This window comes from Cottoperca gobio, chromosome 14 (genome assembly GCF_900634415.1).
Source record: "Cottoperca gobio chromosome 14, fCotGob3.1, whole genome shotgun sequence".
NCBI classification, from domain to species: Eukaryota; Metazoa; Chordata; class Actinopteri; order Perciformes; family Bovichtidae; genus Cottoperca; species Cottoperca gobio.
In genome coordinates this window covers 25149062-25165370 of record NC_041368.1, presented here as the reverse complement: position 1 = coordinate 25165370, position 16309 = coordinate 25149062, and the positions used below count along the sequence as shown (strand labels likewise).

The following is a 16309-nucleotide window of genomic DNA, read 5'->3' as shown; positions in this document are numbered from 1 at the left end:
GTCTGGACGCAGAAAGCTGCTCGGCCCAGACTCTGGGGAACCCCCCCTGCTGATGTCACACTTTCTCTCCTTCATGTTGTTTATGTGTCAGATTCACATCCATAACTTCACATGTAACTCTGGTCTTATTCTATATTTATAAGTCAACAGCTTGTTTGACCACATCTCAGTAAAAGTATTAATACTACAGTGTAGAAAGTAAAAGTACTTACTTAAAGTACCAAAAGTCCTCATTCTGCAGAATAATATATTTTATATTATTATATTATAATTATTGATGCATTAACTTCAATGCTGCAGCTGGTGAAGGTGTAGCTTATTTTAATGATTATATACTGCTGGATCATTTAATCTATAATAATACTTCATTTACTCAAAATATTGCAACTTCCCCAGCAAATTAGGCTGTGGCTCATTAACATAACATCTGTGGCTCATTAATATAACATCTGTGGCTCATTAATATAACATCTGTGGCTCATTAATATAACATATGTGGCTCATTAATATAATGTCTGTGGCTCATTAACATAACGTCTGTGGCTCATTAACATAACGTATGTGGCTCATTAATATAACGTCTGTGGCTCATTAATATAACATATGTGGCTCATTAATATAACATATGTGGCTCATTAATATAACATCTGTGGCTCATTAATATAACAGCTGTGGCTCATTAACATAACGTTTGTGGCTCATTAATATAACATCTGTGGCTCATTAATATAACGTCTGTGGCTCATTAATATAACGTCTGTGGCTCATTAATATAACATATGTGGCTCATTAATATAACGTTTGTGGCTCATTAATATAACATCTGTGGCTCATTAATATAACATATGTGGCTCATTAATATAACGTTTGTGGCTCATTAATATAACGTCTGTGGCTCATTAATATAACATATGTGGCTCATTAATATAACGTTTGTGGCTCATTAATATAACATATGTGGCTCATTAATATAACGTTTGTGGCTCATTAATATAACATCTGTGGCTCATTAATATAACATCTGTGTCTCATTAATATAACATCTGTGTCTCATTAATATAACGTATGTGGCTCGTTAATATTACGTCTGTGGCTCATTAACATAACATCTGTGTCTCATTAATATAACATCTGTGTCTCATTAATATAACATCTGTGTCTCATTAATATAACATCTGTGGCTCATTAACATAACATCTGTGTCTCATTAATATAACATCTGTGTCTCATTAATATAACGTCTGTGGCTCATTAATATAACATCTGTGGCTCATTAATATAACATCTGTGGCTCATTAATATAACATCTGTGTCTCATTAATATAACATCTGTGTCTCATTAACAATGTCTGTGGCTCATTCACATAACGGCTGTGGCTCATTAATATAACGTCTGTGGCTCATTAACATAACAGCTGTGGCTCATTAACATAACGTCTGTGGCTCATTAATATAACGTTGGTGGCTCATTAACATAACGTCTGTGGCTCATTAACATAACATCTGTGGCTCATTAACATAACGTCTGTGGCTCATTAACATAACATCTGTGGCTCATTAACATAACGTCTGTGGCTCATTAACATAACATCTGTGGCTCATTAACATAACATCTGTGGGTCATTAATATAACATCTGTGGCTCATTAACATAACATCTGTGGGTCATTAATATAACGTCTGTGGCTAATTAACATAACGTATGTGGCTCATTAACATAACATCTGTGGCTCATTAATATAACGTCATTGGCTCATTAACATAACCTATGTGGCTCATTAACATAAGATCAGTGGCTCAGAGGAAGATCAGCCGTTATATATAAACTGTACTTAAAATTAAAACATTTATAAAGAATAAAATAACAAAAAACATGTAGGCTACTAACATAAGTACACATTTGAAGTACTTGTATAATACTTGAGTATTTCAATTTTCTGCTACTTTCTACTTCTACTTCACTACATGAAGTTACTTTTTACATAAAACAACATATAATATGATGTACTAACGTTTTAATCTACCCAGGAGAGTACAACATTAAAATACTCTGGCGTGTATTTGTTTATATAATAATAATAATATAAAAAGACTTTTAAAGCAGCCGTTCTGCATAGTGAGTCTTTTACTTGTGATAAGTACATGTTTCTTACTATATAGCTTCACTGTTTGGCTTAATATTTCTTCTTTAACAGATCACATTAACGCATTGATGCCCTGCAGAGTCACTCAGAAACGTTGTAAAGTGTTGTAACGACGTCCTGTTGTATCAGATGGAGTTGGAAATAAAGGAACTTTCAGTAGAAACATGGCTTTGTGGTTTCATGTTGAAATGAAGCAACAACGTCAGTAAATGGACTGCGTTTAAATATTCTGAAGTTCTAGACTTCCAAAGACAAAGTGAAGAAAACAGAATAATCTCAGTCCTAAACGTCCTTCAAGCTTCAATCATCAACGCAAAAGATTAAAACTAAACTAGTTGCTTTCACATTTAGGCTGCGTACCAGCAAGGATTCATTTTTAAACCTGATTGACTTTAAATCATGTCGCACCAAACTTTAAAACTCGCTTAAAACTAAGAAAGATCAAATTCAAAACTCTAAACCTGAACATTACATTTAGTTTCTGTGGTACCAAAACTTTAAAGTGTGATCCAGTATTAACTTTCAATTTACAGCGAGTTAAAAACACCAAGATGTAAAAAGGGTCTTAAAACTGGATAAAAAGTCAGTTTATGAAGCTTCTGGCTACAAACACAACGCTGACGCTGTTCAAAGGGGAGATGACGCCATGACAGGAGAGAGAGGAAACGTTACCTTCAGGGACATTACACATGTCTCTGTCTCACTACATATACAACACAGGACTGATGACACCATGACAGCAGAGAGGAAACGTTACCTTCAGGAACATTACACATTTCTCTGTCTCACTACATATACAACACAGGACTGATGACACCATGACAGGAGAGAGAGGAAATGTTACCTTCAGGGACATTACACATGTCTCTGTCTCACTACATATACAACACAGGACTGATGACACCATGACAGGAGAGAAGAAACGTTACCTTCAGGAACATTACACATCTCTCTGTACTCACTACATATACAACACAGGACTGATGATACCATGACAGGAGAGAGAGGAAATGTTACCTTCAGGAACATTACACATTTCTCTGTCTCACTACATATACAACACAGGACTGATGACACCATGACAGGAGAGAGAGGAAACATTACCTTCAGGAACATTACACATCTCTCTGTCTCACTACATATACAACACAGGACTGATGACACCATGACAGGAGAGAGAGGAAACGTTACCTTCAGGAACATTACACATCTCTCTGTCTCACTACATATACAACACAGGACTGATGACACCATGACAGGTGAGAGAGGAAACGTTACCTTCAGAAACATTACACATTTCTCTGTCTCACTACATATACAACACAGGACTGATGACACCATGACAGGAAAGAGGAAACGTTACCTTCAGGAACATTACACATTTCTCTGTCTCACTACATATACAACACAGGACTGATGACACCATGACAGGAGAGAGAGGAAACGTTACCTTCAGGAACATTACATATGTCTCTGTCTCACTACATATACAACACAGGACTGATGACACCATGACAGGATAGAGGAAACGTTACCTTCAAGAACATTACACATGTCTCTGTCTCACTACATATACAACTCAGGACTGATGACACCATGACAGGAGAGAGAGGAAACGTGAAAACGTGTTGGTACTACCGGGCACTACGCTACCACAGGTATATTAGTGTAGACTAACGGCGTCCTGGGGACAATAGAAAATGTGTTCGGGACACAGTAAACTCACTATCGACGCATCGAGGGGACACAAACAATTTCTTCCTGATAATGTTACACTGTGAACAACAAATCCGTGTTGAAAACGGCAGGCGAGCTAGCTAACGTTAGCTGCTAGCTGTTAGTTACATTATGATGCAATCAAGCTCTACTCAGTAAAGATTAGTAGCCTACTGGTTGAAGGTAAATTCTCACGTTATCATGATGTGTTCAATGTCATCTAGTAAAATTTAGTTTCCGGTGAGAAACTTGAATAAATGATGTTTTCAATATAAAACAGATATTAGATGAATTGTGAGCTGCTGAACTTCCTGACAGAAGTCTGAAGTAATAAAGCACGTTGAGTTCATGGAGTTATTGTTGGTTTTTACCGTAGTATTGCGTTGGTATGGACTATTAAATTTCCTGTATTGTGACATCCCTAGTCCCGGTGATGGTTTTGTTTTGAACACCAAAGTAACGTGAGAAGATAAATAAAAACCAGACCAAAAAGGATCCTGCGTTATAAAAAGGGTTTCTGAAAACAGATCTGAGGGGAACATCGTGCTGACAGAGTCGAACTGTGAGAGGAAGAAACACGTTGGGGGGGAAAGAGGAAGAAGAAAGGAGACCAGTAAACCTGAAACACATTCATTGTGTAAAAGCAGCCTTCCTCTCTGTGTGTAAGATTTAAAGTGTGAATCTGAAACACATTTGCTGTTTTATTTTTAGCTCATTATTAGCTCAGTTATATATAAGTTAGAAACATGGGAACCTTTAGGATTCAGGACCGGTCCCTAGTCTCAGGGGCCTCTAGTCTCAGGGGCCTCTAGTCTCAGCGTTGGTGGTGCAGAGAAAACGCATATTGAACAACAAATCTGTGTTGAAATCTGCAGGAGAGCTAGCTAACGTTAGCTGTTAGTAGCCGGTGAACAGAGGTTCCATTGAGTTACATTATGGTGCGTTCAAGCTCCATTCAGTAAAAATTAGTACTGGTTGTAGGTAAATTATAACGTTATCATGATGTGTTCAATGTAATCTTGTAAAATGTAGTTTCTGGTAAGAAACTTGAATAAATCCAGATGTTTGAAGATGTTTTCAATATGAAACAGATATTAGATGAACTCTGAGCTGTTGAACCTCCTGAAGTCTGAAGTAATAAAGGAAGTTGAGTTCATGGACTTATTGTTTGTTTTGATCGTGGTATTGAGTTGATATCGAGAATCGTGGAGTTTCTCTGGTGTTGGTATCGACTACTAAATCCCAAGTGGAGAGTAAATGTATTTCATTCAGTAGCAAATGTGAAGTAAAGCTTTGAGATTTTTTTCATGCAAGGTGAATTTTCAGTCACTGAAAATCAACAAGTCCTGCAGTTTTTTCAAATTAAAAGCCTACCAGGAAAGGGACGACATAAAGTTGGAAGTGTTGATTGTCACTGAAGGTAAATTGACATCAACAGAAACATGACTGTTGTTGTACGGAGGACATTAGGGCAGTGGAAATGGACATTAACTAAATTTAATAACAAGGAAACATGGAGGACAGGTTGAGTTTGAACAACAAATTCAAAAACAAGAGCCGATAAGAAGAGGTTTCTTATTAGATAAGATAAGATATTTATAAAGCAGGAAAATTAGCCATAAAGGTCGGCCTCTTATAGAAGCATTCTCTCAATAGATGAAGGAAATAATGTTTGAGGATTTATGGTGCTTAACGTCCAACATTAAGTCTTCTGCAGGGAGGCAGCTGAGATATAATCAGTGCCAATGAAGCCAATGAGTCGTGGTTTGCTGGTCTGTACGTCACTGTTTCAGGAACTTACACACAGCTTTGGTTTCGTCTTGTCAGCTGCGTTCTTTTTCTGTATTCTTATTTTATATAGCTGCTTTAGGAAGAGTCTCCTGACCCACAGGGGAACCGAGTCGTCCCGCTTATTTTTCATAATCTGACAAACCCAATCTGAGAGGAGACACCTGCTCTGCGAAATGACTCACAGCAGTATGCTGTACTGTTTTTTAAGAATATGAAGAGGTAATGTAGATGTACAAATTCAACCAGGTGGTGGACAAAATAGGAAACATAATTATACAGTCTACTGGCTTTTCCATTTTAGTTCTTATTAACAGAAAAAAAAAAAACCACAGAAGTTCCTGCTATGAACACAGGTGATCAAACTCAGACCAAACTAGGGCAAAACCTCAAGATAATATTGTGTCAAACAGAGAGAAACAGGAGAGAACACTGAACCAAAACAGGAGTAAATGACCACAGAATATTGGATCAAACCACGACTAAGATGGAAGACAATACTGGACGAAACCATGGCTCAAACACAGAACACTTGGAGAGAAAACACTGGAGAAAATTAGACCAAATCTGGTCTAAAACATCAGAGAATATTGGTCCAAACTGGGGCCTAAAACCCACGAACATCGGATGAAACAAATTATATATATATATATATATATATATCAGGCCAAACCAGGGCTAAAAGCCCCGAACATATTGGGCCAAACCAGGGCTAGAAGGCCAGAGAATATCAAACTAAACCGGGACTTAAACACCGGGGCAAAGAGGCCGGAGAAAATTGGGCCAAATCGGGGCAAGAAGGCCAGAAAATATCAAACCAAAATATGCCTAAAATACCAGAAAATATCCGACCAAACCGGGGCTAAAACACCAAACAGTATTGGCCAAACCAAAGCTAAGACATATGGGGGTATAGGACTAAATAAAATGAGGACTAAGACGGCAGAAAACATTGGACTGAACTGGCTAAAACATCAGACAGTCGTCTAACTCTAAGTTCATGTTAGCATGCTAGCATGGTTAGCGTTACATACCAAACAGTACAGTGTTGTGAGGGGGCACAGGTCAGACGATCGGACGGGTCGGAAACAAACCAACATATTGAGATTCTATAAAGCACTTTGATTGAAGGTCAAAGTGAAAGTAGTAATGAAACTGTATCTACACAACTACAGTAGGAACAGTTTACACTCGATTTCTCCTCCAAATAAATATCACTGCTTGAGTTTACAACCATATTATTACTGACAAAGGACTTTGCCTCCACATTTAACCCCCCCCCCCCCCACAAACAGTCAGACGCCAACAAAGAGGAACTGGTCTGTGTTGAAACCGAAACAGGAAGGGTTTGTCCGCCGCTCTGTTCATCCAGCAGCATGTGTGAAGGAAAAGTGTTTACTGAGACAGTCTGATCAAAACACACAAAGCCGGCTTTGCAATTAGCTGGCAGGTGTCGGTTGTATGAGGACATAAAATACCAGAGAAAACTGGACAGAGGCTGAAACATCAGAGAATATCAAAGTATCAGGACTAACCTGGACTTACACACCAGACAATATTGTAAACAAACCTGGAACAAAACATCTGTGAATATCAAACAAACCAGCTCTAAAGCACCAGAGAATATTGGACCAAACTGCAGCTGAAACATGAGAGAAGCTGGATGTAACATGAGTCATACTTCTGTACTCACAGATTCTGAATGATTGACCACATCAGCACTAACTCTGCGATCTCTAACTTATCTCACTCTCTGACTTCCTGTTTCATTCTGCGAAACCTGAAACTGTCCAACTTGAACGATGTTTCTGATTCTCATCTTTCATCTTTATTCGTGCGACCGCTGTGTGATCTCATCTCCATTAGTCAATCTTGGGGTTTTTTTCTTGCTAACGTACTCGTAATCACACAGCACATTGCTGTAATATTACGATGGTTATTATTATGTGTGTTTGGCTCTCTGACCATTTTAGAGCCTTTTTTCTTCTGGTAGTATTCCCTTACTTAATATTGAACTTCTGTTGATTTATGATGATATCAAGAGATGTTTATTTTTCATTGTGGTTCATTACTTTTTTTTATTAATTCATGTTAAATCTTCCAAAGTGATTCTTCACGCAGCTCATTCAGTCAGACCAAAAACACAAAGAGAATATCAGACCGGGGCTAAAACCTTGGAAAATATTGGGCCAAACCAAGTCTAAAAGGCCAGAGAATATCAGACTAAACCGGGTCCAAAACACCAGAGAATATTGTTAATGTTGTTGTTAATATTATATTATTATAATAATCCTACAGTATTGTTAATATTATTATAATAATCCGACAGTATTGTTAATATTATATTATTATAATAATCCTACAGTATTGTTAATATTATATTATTATACTAATCCTACAGTATTGTTAATATTATTATATTATTATAATAATCCTACAGTATTGTTAATATTATTATAATAATCCTACAGTATTGTTAATATTATATTATTATATTAATCCTACAGTATTGTTAATATTATTATATTATAATAATCCTACAGTATTGTTAATAATATTATAATAATCCTACAGTATTGTTAATAATATTATAATAATCCTACAGTATTGTTACTATTATTATAATAATTCTACAGTATTGTTAATATTATTATAATAATCCTACAGTATTGTTAATAATATTATAATAATCCTACAGTATTGTTATTATATTATTATAATAATCCTACAGTATTGTTAATATTATTATATTATAATAATCCTACAGTATTGTTAATAATATTATAATAATCCTACAGTATTGTTAATAATATTATAATAATCCTACAGTATTGTTAATAATATTATATTATAATAATAATCCTACAGTATTGTTAATAATATTATAATAATCCTACAGTATTGTTAATAATATAATATTATAACAATAATCCTACAGTATTGTTAATAATATTATAATAATCCTACAGTTTTGTTAATAATATTATAATAATCCTACAGTATTTTAATAATATTATATTATTATAATAATCCTACAGTATTGTTAATATTATAATATTATAACAATAATCCTACAGTAGTGTTAATAATATTATAATAATCCTACAGTTTTGTTAATAATATTATAATAATCCTACAGTATTTTAATATTATATTATTATAATAATCCTACAGTATTGTTAATATTATTATAATAATCCTACAGTATTGTTAATATTATTATAATAATCCTACAGTATTGTTAATATTATATTATTATAATAATCCTACAGTATTGTCAATATTATATTATTATAATAATCCTACAGTATTGTTAATATTATATTATTATAATAATCCTACAGTATTGTTAATATTATTATAATAATCCTACAGTATTGTTAATATTATATTATTATAATAATCCTACAGTATTGTTAATATTATTATATTATTATAATAATCCTACAGTATTGTTAATATTATTATAATAATCCTACAGTATTGTTAATATTATATTATTATAATAATCCTACAGTATTGTCAATATTATATTATTATAATAATCCTACAGTATTGTTAATATTATATTATTATAATAATCCTACAGTATTGTTAATATTATTATAATAATCCTACAGTATTGTTAATATTATATTATTATAATAATCCTACAGTATTGTTAATATTATTATATTATTATAATAATCCTACAGTATTGTTAATATTATTATAATAATCCTACAGTATTGTGATTAATATTATATTTGTATAATAATCCTACAGTATTGTTAATATTATTATAATAATCCTACAGTATTGTGATTAATATTATATTTGTATAATAATCCTACAGTATTGTTAATATTATTATAATAATCCTACAGTATTGTTAATATTATATTATTATAATAATCCTACAGTATTGTTATTATTATTATAATAATCCTACAGTATTGTTAATAATATTATAATAATCCTACAGTATTGTTAATAATATTATATTAGTATAATAATCCTACAGTATTGTTAATATTATATTATTATAATAATCCTACAGTATTGTTAATATTATTATAATATTATAATAATCCTACAGTATTGTTAATATTATATTATTATAATAATCCTACAGTATTGTTAATATTATATTATTATAATAATCCTACAGTATTGTTAATATTATTATATTATTATAATAATCCTACAGTATTGTTAATATTATTATAATAATCCTACAGTATTGTGAATAATATTATATTTGTATAATAATCCTACAGTATTGTTAATAATATTGTATTATAATAATCCTACAGTATTGTTAATAATATTATATTATTATAATAATCCTACAGTATTGTTAATATTATTATAATAATCCTACAGTATTGTGATTAATATTATATTTGTATAATAATCCTACAGTATTGTTAATATTATTCTAATAATCCTACAGTATTGTTAATAATATTATAATAATCCGACAGTATTGTTGATATTATTATATTATAATAATCCTACAGTATTGTTAATACTATTATAATAATCCTACAGTATTGTTAATACTATTATAATAATCCTACAGTATTGTGAATAATATTATATTAGTATAATAATCCTACAGTATTGTTAATATTATATTATTATAATAATCCTACAGTATTGTTAATATTATTATAATATTATAATAATCCTACAGTATTGTTAATATTATATTATTATAATAATCCTACAGTATTGTTAATATTATATTATTATAATAATCCTACAGTATTGTTAATATTATTATATTATTATAATAATCCTACAGTATTGTTAATATTATTATAATAATCCTACAGTATTGTGAATAATATTATATTTGTATAATAATCCTACAGTATTGTTAATAATATTATATTATAATAATCCTACAGTATTGTTAATATTATTATAATAATCCTACAGTATTGTGATTAATATTATATTTGTATAATAATCCTACAGTATTGTTAATATTATTCTAATAATCCTACAGTATTGTTAATAATATTATAATAATCCGACAGTATTGTTAATATTATTATATTATAATAATCCTACAGTATTGTTAATACTATTATAATAATCCTACAGTATTATTAATATTATTATATTATAATAATCCTACAGTATTGTTAATACTATTATAATAATCCTACAGTGTTGTTAATAATATTATAATAATCCTACAGTATTGTTAATAATATTATATTACAATAATAATCCTACAGTATTGTTAATATTATTATAATATTATAATAATCCTACAGTATTGTTAATATTATATTATTATAATAATCCTACAGTATTGTTAATATTATATTATTATAATAATCCTACAGTATTGTTAATATTATTATATTATTATAATAATCCATCCATCCATCCATCCATCGTCTACCGCTTATCCGGGATCGGGTCGCGGGGGCAGCAGCTCCAGTAAGGAACCCCAATCTTCCCTTCTCCGGGCCACATCCTCCAGCTCCGACTGGGGGATCCTGAGGCGTTCCCAGGCCAGTGAGGAGATATAATCTCTCCACCGAGTCCTGGGTCTTCCCCGGGGTCTCCTCCCAGCTGGACGTGCCTGGAACACCTCCCTAGGGAGGCGCCCAGGTGGCATCCTTACTAGATGCCCGAACCACCTCAACTGGCTCCTTTCAACGTAAAGGAGCAGCGGCTCTACTCCGAGTCTCTCACGGATGGCTGAGCTTCTCACCCTATCTCTAAGGGAGACGCCAGCCACCCGTCTGAGAAAACCCATTTCGGCCGCTTGTACCCGTGATCTCGTTCTTTCGGTCATGACCCAGCCTTCATGACCATAGGTGAGGGTAGGAACGAAGATCGACCGGTATATTGAGAGCTTTGCCTTCTGGCTCAGCTCTCTTTTCGTCACAACGGTGCGGTAAAGTGACTGTAATACCGCCCAGTATTGTTAATATTATTATAATAATCCTACAGTATTGTGAATAATATTATATTTGTATAATAATCCTACAGTATTGTTCATAATATTATATTATAATAATCCTACAGTATTGTTAATAATATTATATTATTATAATAATCCTACAGTATTGTTAATATTATTCTAATAATCCTACAGTATTGTTAATAATATTATAATAATAATCCGACAGTATTGTTAATATTATTATATTATAATAATCCTACATTATTGTTAATACTATTATAATAATCCTACAGTATTGTGATTAATATTATATTTGTATAATAATCCTACAGTATTGTTAATATTATTCTAATAATCCTACAGTATTGTTAATAATATTATAATAATCCGACAGTATTGTTGATATTATTATATTATAATAATCCTACAGTATTGTTAATACTATTATAATAATCCTACAGTATTGTTAATACTATTATAATAATCCTACAGTATTGTGAATAATATTATATTAGTATAATAATCCTACAGTATTGTTAATATTATATTATTATAATAATCCTACAGTATTGTTAATATTATTATAATATTATAATAATCCTACAGTATTGTTAATATTATATTATTATAATAATCCTACAGTATTGTTAATATTATATTATTATAATAATCCTACAGTATTGTTAATATTATTATATTATTATAATAATCCTACAGTATTGTTAATATTATTATAATAATCCTACAGTATTGTGAATAATATTATATTTGTATAATAATCCTACAGTATTGTTAATAATATTATATTATAATAATCCTACAGTATTGTTAATATTATTATAATAATCCTACAGTATTGTGATTAATATTATATTTGTATAATAATCCTACAGTATTGTTAATATTATTCTAATAATCCTACAGTATTGTGAATAATATTATATTTGTATAATAATCCTACAGTATTGTTAATAATATTATATTATAATAATCCTACAGTATTGTTAATATTATTATAATAATCCTACAGTATTGTGAATAATATTATATTTGTATAATAATCCTACAGTATTGTTCATAATATTATATTATAATAATCCTACAGTATTGTTAATAATATTATATTATTATAATAATCCTACAGTATTGTTAATATTATTCTAATAATCCTACAGTATTGTTAATATTATAATAATAATCCGACAGTATTGTTAATATTATTATATTATAATAATCCTACATTATTGTTAATACTATTATAATAATCCTACAGTATTGTGATTAATATTATATTTGTATAATAATCCTACAGTATTGTTAATATTATTCTAATAATCCTACAGTATTGTTAATAATATTATAATAATCCGACAGTATTGTTGATATTATTATATTATAATAATCCTACAGTATTGTTAATACTATTATAATAATCCTACAGTATTGTTAATACTATTATAATAATCCTACAGTATTGTGAATAATATTATATTAGTATAATAATCCTACAGTATTGTTAATATTATATTATTATAATAATCCTACAGTATTGTTAATATTATTATAATATTATAATAATCCTACAGTATTGTTAATATTATATTATTATAATAATCCTACAGTATTGTTAATATTATATTATTATAATAATCCTACAGTATTGTTAATATTATTATATTATTATAATAATCCTACAGTATTGTTAATATTATTATAATAATCCTACAGTATTGTGAATAATATTATATTTGTATAATAATCCTACAGTATTGTTAATAATATTATATTATAATAATCCTACAGTATTGTTAATATTATTATAATAATCCTACAGTATTGTGATTAATATTATATTTGTATAATAATCCTACAGTATTGTTAATATTATTCTAATAATCCTACAGTATTGTTAATAATATTATAATAATCCGACAGTATTGTTAATATTATTATATTATAATAATCCTACAGTATTGTTAATACTATTATAATAATCCTACAGTATTGTTAATAATATTATAATAATCCTACAGTATTATTAATATTATTATATTATAATAATCCTACAGTATTGTTAATACTATTATAATAATCCTACAGTGTTGTTAATAATATTATAATAATCCTACAGTATTGTTAATAATATTATATTATAATAATAATCCTACAGTATTGTTAATATTATTATAATATTATAATAATCCTACAGTATTGTTAATATTATATTATTATAATAATCCTACAGTATTGTTAATATTATATTATTATAATAATCCTACAGTATTGTTAATATTATTATATTATTATAATAATCCTACAGTATTGTTAATATTATTATAATAATCCTACAGTATTGTGAATAATATTATATTTGTATAATAATCCTACAGTATTGTTCATAATATTATATTATAATAATCCTACAGTATTGTTAATAATATTATATTATTATAATAATCCTACAGTATTGTTAATATTATTCTAATAATCCTACAGTATTGTTAATAATATTATAATAATAATCCGACAGTATTGTTAATATTATTATATTATAATAATCCTACATTATTGTTAATACTATTATAATAATCCTACAGTATTGTTAATAATATTATAATAATCCTACAGTATTATTAATATTATTATATTATAATAATCCTACAGTATTGTTAATACTATTATAATAATCCTACAGTATTGTGAATAATATTATAATAATCCTACAGTATTGTTAATATTATTATATTTTAATAATCCTACAGTATTGTTAATAATATTATATTATTATAATAATCCTACAGTATTGTTAATATTATTATAATAATCCTACAGTATTGTGAATAATATTATATTTGTATGATAATCCTACAGTATTGTTAATATTATTATAATAATCCTACAGTCTTGTTAATATTATTATAATAATCCTACAGTATTGTTATTATTATTATATTATTATAATAATCCTACAGTATTGTTATTATTATTATATTATAATAATCCCACAGTCTTGTTAATATTATTGTAATAATTCTACAGTATAGTTAATATTATTATATTATTATAATAATCCTACAGTATAGTTAATATTATAATATTATTATAATAATCCTACAGTATATTTAATATTATTATATTATTATAATAATCCTACAGTATAGTTAATATTATTATATTATTATAATAATCCTACAGTATAGTTAATATTATAATATTATTATAATAATCCTACAGTATAGTTAATATTATTATATTATTATAATAATCCTACAGTATTGTTAATATTATTATAATATTATAATAATCCTACAGTATTGTTAATATTATATTATTATAATAATCCTACATTATTGTTAATATTATAATATTATTATAATAATCCTACAGTATAGTTAATATTATTATATTATTATAATAATCCTACAGTATTGTTAATAATATTATATTATAATAATCCTACAGTATTGTTAATAATATTATATTATTATAATAATCCTACAGTATTGTTAATAATATTATATTATAATAATCCTACAGTATTATTAATATTATTATATTATTATAATAATCCTACAGTATTGTTAATAATATTATATTATTATAATAATCCTACAGTATTGTTGATATTATTATAAAAATCCGACAGTATTGTTAATATGATTATATTATAATAATCCTACAGTATTGTTAATAATATTATAATAATCCTACAGTATTGTTAATAATATTATAATAATCCTACAGTATTGTTAATATTATATTATTATAATAATCCTACAGTATTGTTCATATTATTATAATAATCCTACAGTATTGTTAATATTATATTATTATAATAATCCTACAGTATTGTTAATATTATATTATTATAATAATCCTACAGTATTGTTAATAAACGCAGTAACTGTAATATTCCACTTTATACGACTGCTCATTTCATTTCTGTAATATTCTTCAATGTAAAATTAATTTTACATTGAATTTATGGTGCAAAGAAGAAGTGACAAGCACACACACACACACACACACACACACTCACACGCACACACGCACACACACACTGGGAGTGGTCGTACTTCATCAGTATCCTGCAGCTGCAGCAGTGTCAACAAACAAACAAACAAACACAAAAACAAACAAACCCACATACACACACAGACAGACAGACACACACACACACACACACACACACACACACACACAGGGTATCGATCAGCTATCGGGAATTAAAGTAGAGATAAATAAAAGCTGCTAAAAGTTTGGACATAGAAAGGAAACACACACACACACGCACACACACACACACACACACACACACACGCGCACACACACACACACACACACACACACACACACAGCACCGGGCGGATAAACCGCAGACACTCACCGGTCATCAGTCCTCCTCTCCGGGCTCACAGCTCCGCTCAGTCCCAGTGTGTGTCGGTGTGTGCGTGCGGGAGGGGCAGCGGATCTCTATCTCAGTGCGAGGCGGGCGGGCGGAGCTAATGAAGAGGAGGAAGTCCGAGAGGAGAGAGAGGAAGTGGAGGAGCAAGTTTGAGGAAGTTTATTGTGTGTGTGTGTGTGTGTGTGTGTGTGTGTGTGTGTGTGTGTGTGTGTGTGTGTGTGTGTGCGTGTGTGTGTGTGTGTGTGCGTGTGTGTGTGTGTGTGTGTGTGTGTTTTCTGTTTGTCCAGAGTTGAGAAACTCTAAAAACAAAAGGTGATTTAAAGAACCAATCAGAGCTCAGCATGTA

General features: G+C 29.4%; 1 protein-coding gene across 4 annotated transcripts in view; it reads right to left on the bottom strand.

Annotated features, from left to right (window-relative positions):
• rhogb (ras homolog family member Gb) overlaps positions 1-16082 on the bottom strand; it is a 23256-nt gene extending 7174 nt beyond the window's left edge. For all 4 annotated transcript variants that reach the window (XM_029448101.1, XM_029448100.1, XM_029448099.1 and 1 more), the window contains exon 1: positions 15946-16082. The gene's annotated coding sequence lies outside the window, so the exon portion shown is untranslated. The remainder of the gene's footprint in view (positions 1-15945) is intronic.
• Positions 16083-16309: the final 227 nt, after the last annotated feature.